Below are 6,709 nucleotides of genomic sequence, written 5' to 3' on the forward strand. Positions count from 1 at the left end.
TGCCCGTGCCTGAAGTCAGAGTTCCACAGGAAATCCCAAGTGCAGGGGGTGAAGCAGCTTGGTGAGTGTTCCCCACACTTGGTGAGGGTTCCCCACACACTTGGTGAGGGTTCCCACACACTTGGTGAGGGTTCCCACACACTTGGTGAGGGTTCCCCACACTTGGTGAGGGTTCCCCACACTTGGTGAGGGTTGCCCACACATTTGGTGAGGGTTGCCCACACATTTGGTGAGGGTTCCCCAGACCTGGGGGGCACCTGGGAGTGCCCCAGGGCTGGCACACCCGGCTGTGCCTGGAGGCAGAGGCCAAAGAAAACAGCTGGGACTGGCACAATCCCCAATGCCAGGGGGGTCTGCAAAGATCCCATCACACCACCAAGGAGTATCCTGAGCTGGACTCACAGGATCACTGATCCAGCCCCTGGCCCTGCCCAGACCCCCAGCAATCCCACCCTGTCCATCCCTGGCAGTGCTGCCCAAACCCTCCTGGAGCTCTGGCAGCCTCGGGGCTGTGCCCATTCCCTGGGCAGCCTGGGCAGTGCCAGCACCCTCTGGGGACAGAACCTTGCCCTGAGCTCAGCCTGACACAACAATCCTTCCATGCCTTTATGTGCACACTGATTTTAGAGGTGCAGAACTCCCTGAGCAGCCTTTCCTCTCTGTCTGGACTGTCATGAATTCAAGTGCTGCTTGAGCTCCCTCACATCCCATTTCCCTGCTCATCCCCATCCTTTCTGCAGCAATTCTTCCAATTGTGTGCCACAAACCCCGTGGAAGTGTCCCCTCATCCTGCTGCACTCACAGAGATGCTGCTGTGAAATGCACTTTTTCAGCTCCTCAGCTGCAGCCCCAGCAGTGTTTGTTAATGCAAATACCCTGAACTGGCCCTGAGCTGCTCCTTCCTCCTCCCACAGCTCAGAGCCATCCCCAGCAGCTCTGGAGCTCATTCCTTTCAACAGCCCGTGCAAATCTCTATTACCACACCATGATGGGCTCAACAAAAAACAGCATTGCCAAGGCAAAGGGAGGAAATTTGTGGTTGGTTTTGGTTGAGCTTTCATTTTTTTCAAGGCATGTTGTGAAAGAATAGGAGCTACTCTTAGAGATAAATCTGCCTTTGCAAGCTAAACAGGAAAAGTGCATTTCCATGCCTTTGAATGCCTCAGAGCCCTCTTTGAGAGCTCAGGAGGGTGTAGGAAAACCCGGCCCCAGGCACAGACTTAGGGTTGGAAGGGACCTCAAAGACAATCCTGTTGAAGCCAAGATCTGTTTTTCATTAATTCAAACTGCTTTTCACAAGTGATTCATCCTCACAATAGGATGAGCACAGCGACTGAACCTCAGAGAAGAAAACCACAGAACTGTAGTGTACTAATGGGACCATATGAACTTTTACCTAATTTAGTAACAACATCCTGTAAGGTGCCTTTGCACAGTGTAAGTGTCATTAGTGCCATTAGAGTGGCCACAAGAAGGCCAGAGGACAGTGACACCCAGGGCAATGCCCAAACTTGGCAGCTCCATCTGCTCTTACAGGAGCGAGGATTTATTTCAATATCAGTGCAGACAAAAACAACCCCAAGACTTTGCACAGAGGATTCTCAGTTACCCACTGATTCTCACTGATTTCAAACAGCCCAACAACTTTAAGAAGTCCCTGTGACCTTAAGGACTGTCACAACTCCCTGTTAATCTGAGCAGGATAATGAACTTGGCTGTCACCAGCACCTAAGGAAAGCCAGATTCAGAAGCCAGAATTCCCTGGCTGGTCAGGCAGTGGGAACTGGCTGCCACAGCCCTTTAACACCAAGTTTTACACTTCCCACAATCCAAGCCTATCCAGAGGAAACCAAGTGCTCAGGTTTTGAACACTCATATTCAGAAACTCTTGAAAAATGAAAAATCAGCAGGCAAAGCATAAGTGTGCAGCAAATGTGATGTCAAAGATGAGACCCAATGAGTAAAGGATCCCAAGTTTGGGTTCAGCAGCCTCCTGGATGCTGTTTGAAGGGGTGACACTTCATAATCTTTAATGCACTTCCAAACCATGCCCTGCTGAAACCCCTGTGAAATTAAATGGACTCCTTGCCTTGCAATGAGGGAGGCAGCAGGAGCAGCCACAGGATTACACTGCTCCCTGCTCCAGATAAGCCTGTCACCAGTGAATTCCTCCTCCCCCTTTTCTTCTTCCCATATTAATGCCCTTCATCACAATAAGGATTCCTTCCCTCTGCCAAAACTCAATTTACACTATTTACTTTAATGACCTCATTTGTCATCCTGGCCTGTGCTGCTGCCTCTGGGACCACAGCCTGTCCTGCTGCCAGAAGGTCTCATTTACAGTTTGCTCTTTCATTATTTTTTTTAAAGAATTAATTGCTTCCATTTCAAGGCAAACAATCTGGGATAGTGGGATACAATCATGCATTTGATCAATGCATTTCAGGGTTATGGACATCCCAGTCCCAACTGACTGCTGTCCACTGCATCATCCAGCTATTTCCATCACCTTTGGCTTTGTTATTCCTTTCAATCCTTACAAAATATACTGGCTGGGACACTTGAATACTGCTACAACATTAAGTTGTGGGAAGAATTTTAACTTGTTTTTGGGGGAAGAATAAGAGTGTGATCACTTCCCTCCCCAGTGCATCAGCTCATTTGCCTGTCTAAACCCCATTTTTTATCTCACAGCTTCCCTGCTCCAGAGAGATACATTCCCCCCTATTAGATTATATTTCCCTCTCCACTCCTGACGTGCTCAGTAAAATTCAATGGTAATGAAGTCATGTAAATAGGTTAGGGAAGAGCACAATACTTCATGTTCCATTATGCCCCATGTTCTGTGCACACAGCCTCACACAGAGTGCTGGGCTGGGCTGGGGGAGCCTCCAAACCCCACACCAAAGCCAGGCAGGGCAGCAAAGCCCCTCAGAGCAGGGCAGGCTGAGAGGTCACTCCTGCAGGTTTGCAATAAAACACTCCAGCCTGTTTGCAGCAGCTTTAAAAGGAGACATTAAAGCCCATTTTCCTGTTTAGCTCCTTTGCCTCCTCCCAGCTCAGCCCCAGCAGAGGTGTCACCTGCAGGGGCCACTTTCCAGTTTGTCTGGAGCAGTGGACAGGTGTGAGGGACATTTGATGGCCCTCACTTATCAATGCCAGCATAAAGCTTAACCACAACACACAGATCAATTGCCAAGTGCCAAACTTTGAATCCCAATGTCATTCATTCATTCACTATTTAAAAATCTTTTCCCCACATAAACAGAAACCTGGTTTTTAACTAAAACAAAGAGCAGTGGAACTTCCCCCATAAAAAGCTTCAAGAACTCGCAGTTGTTTCGAGGTTAACAAGCCCCTGCCACTGCAGGACTTCTTTCTTGTTTCCTTCCATCCCAAACATTTGTCTTCAGCCTCAATAAACATCACCCAAACCCTTTGTAGTGATTTCCAAAATGCTGATGTATTTCTTCAGAAGCCTCTTCAGTGAATAAATTGGTCCCAAACTAATAGTCCTTGTTATTTATACAGACACAGCCTTGCTCAGGCTGTCTCCTAAGTAGACTTCAGCAGGAACATAAGGGATAACATCTTTTCCAGATAAATTTGAGTCTGATATAAGTATTTTCTGCAGAAAAACATACTTCAGATTTCTCATCAATATTTATACATAAAGCTAAACCAACCTTTTAAAGTTGCTTCTAGATAATATATGATGGTAACTTGACAATAACACAATTTTACAGGTTATGTATGATGCATAAAAGCACATAAATATTCCTTACTGACAGAGAATCAGGTTTCTGGTGTGTGAGGAGAAGATGGAAGTTATTCCAGCACAGTTTTCCCCCAATTCCCTCAAGTCTTGCCCTGGATCATCACATGCAGATAAGAGCAGCAGCAAGGCTGAGGGAAAACAAACCAGAATTGACAACATCACAACAGAAAAGTATTACCAGTGTGGTCTGAAATAATCTCCTAATACAGGAGTAATAAAGCAGCATCAAAGCTCTTGGAAACATCAGGTTTCCACTAATTTCTACAAATATGCAAACATTTTAGAGACTGTGCATTAGAACTCTAGAAAACATCTTCTGGACACAATAATATTTTTTTAAAATTTTATTTTGTACTCTTTTACCTTCATCTGTGCAGGACTTATGTCATTACCTAACACAGAGTGGTGGTGCCTGAGGCTGGAAAGGATTTTTACTGCTTCTGGCAAGCTGCTTTCCAAGGAAACATGGGGGAATTTAAATTAAAAAAATACATTGGAAACCCCATGGAATTTGCATGTGAAGCAGGGAAGAATTCAAATTGTTCCTGGTTTACTGGTAGGGAGAAGCACTGAAATCATTGTAGAAGAGCTACAAAGAGGGAGAGCTTGGAAAGGAGGCAGAGCTGTGATCAGTGGATCCCTGAGGCTGGGAAAGCCCTCCTGGATCACTGAGTCCCAGCTGTGCCCCATCCCCACCTTGTCCCCAGAGCTCTGAGTGCCACCTCCAGGGATGGAGGCTCCTCACCTCCCTGGGCAGCACCTTCCATGAAGAAATTCCTGCTGCTGCCCAGGACGGATGTGCCAGGGCAGCCCATCTCCCGCAGCCTGGACCTCCCCAGCTCCAAACCCAAGGTGCAATCCTCACCCTGTCCTGTTCACAAACCACACTGTCCTGGCACTCCCTGTCCCAGGAGGTTCTGATCCATTTAAGCAGGGCAGGAGCCTCTCCCTGACAGACCTCTCACACCTGGCATCTCCCAACACCTTCTCAACGGGCAGAGGAATATTTGTAGTCACAGCAGGTAAATGAGCTGTAGACAGGGAACACAACGAATTTAATGGCATGAATTATTTACATACAAGCCATCTTGCTCCACAGCAGTCCCAGCAGCAGGGATTATTAATTTATAACCCAACTACAGCTACATTAAACAGAACAAGGCTTCCATAAAAACTAAACTGTGGAGCCACAGAAATATTGCCCAGCACATCCAGGCAGTGCAACAGGGTTCTCCAGCAAAGCCTCACTGAAAATCCATCACATCTCTTGGGATATGGAAAAACATCCACTGGACTCCAGTTTGTATCCAGGCACGTCCTTGTCTGCCTTGTCATCCAAACAATGCACCTGAAGAAGGATTTGCCTTGAAAGCTCTCAAATAACACCAAATTCCTCCCTTTCCAGCAGCAGTGCCAACACTCCCCTTCCCTAGGGAGCAAAATGGAGAGGTAACAGGGAGCATCCCCCACTCCTGCAATGTCCCCTTGGGGCCCCCTCAGCTAATGGGAGCGGGAGGGAAAGGGGACACCCCAAAGGGAGAGCAGGAGAAGCCTTTGGGGGTGGGACAACACAGGATTGGATCAGAAGCTGCAGAACATGAGGGAGAAAGGGAGGGAACTGGAAACACCTGAGCAGAGAGTCCAGGGGAAGGAAATGGGGCACAGAACACAACCACAGCAGGGTCAGAGTGGGGACTGGGGAATTCAGCTAAGGGGAGCAGGGGCACAGAGTGGTCCAATTCCACAGAACAAGAAATGCAGATAATAAATCTGTAAGGGCAAACCTGGCCAGCAATGAGAAGTCTGCAGACTGGGAATGGATAAGGAAGTGGGAAGGCTGAGCCTGGAAGACCATGAGGAGCTCCACAGGATCATGGGGCAGCTTTAACCAAACCTTTAACACTGGGTGTTCATGTGACAGACACCTCCATGATGTCCTGCCATCAAACATGGCTTTATGGAACACAGGCTTGTCCATACTCCTAAATCCTGCTGTTGTGGTTTGTGCTTCTGCGAAAAACCAGAACTGCTCCAGGAATTATATATAATATTCATCCCAATAAACACATTAACAGCTGGACTGCTGCATCCTCAGCTGCTTTTTCAGCCAGTTGGTAGCTGAGGCAGCAAATGAATCTCCATACAGGAGGAATTCAGTTCACCTTCATGGCTGGAAACCCTCCCTACTGCACTGGGAGCAGCCCAGGGGACTTCCCACAGCACAACCTCGAGGCACAGCAACCCTGCTGCTAACTCTGCCCAAGGTCCCAGGGCAGGCTGGATTGCCTGATCCTGGTGGCTCTGAGTGTTCCTGATGCCTGGTGCCACCTGAACACATGAACAGCCTCACTTTGGGGCTGGAGAAAAGGCCCCCAGAGGCCCCCAGCCCTGCTGAGTGGTGGGCAGGGAGCACATGCTCAGCCCAGCACAGCAGCTCCTCCTTTGCCTTCCACAGGTGAATTCCTGGCACTTCCAGGGCACCTGGGCTTGACTTGCTGAGGGATCACCGTGGGACTGCACAAGTCAATCCCAAGCCCCAGAGCTCCCTGTTCCTGGGCAGGAGAAGCTGTGTGGTGCTGTGTTGTGCTGTGCTGTGCTGTGCTGTGCTGTGCCGTGCCAGCCCTGAGCCCCCTCCCTGTACGTGATGCTGTGGGAAGCCTCTCTGCTCCTTGCCCCAGACTGGGGACAGGTGAGGTTTAACAGCTGCAAGGCCCTAACGAGGAGCACCTGTGGGAACTAGTAAAGGTAAGAGTTTTAGAAAGCTGGGAAAGCAGGCTTTAGAAACAGAAAGAACAGAGAACTCAGCACTAGCTGCAAAGTCTGAAGGTAGAAAACGTTACAAGAGTACAGCAAGCAAGGACATGGAACAATAGCTTGAGTTTTAGGCTTGGTTAAGATAGATCTTAAGACTGCAGAACAATACGTTTAGTA

Source organism: Camarhynchus parvulus, chromosome 24 (assembly GCF_901933205.1).
Source record: "Camarhynchus parvulus chromosome 24, STF_HiC, whole genome shotgun sequence".
NCBI classification, from domain to species: Eukaryota; Metazoa; Chordata; class Aves; order Passeriformes; family Thraupidae; genus Camarhynchus; species Camarhynchus parvulus.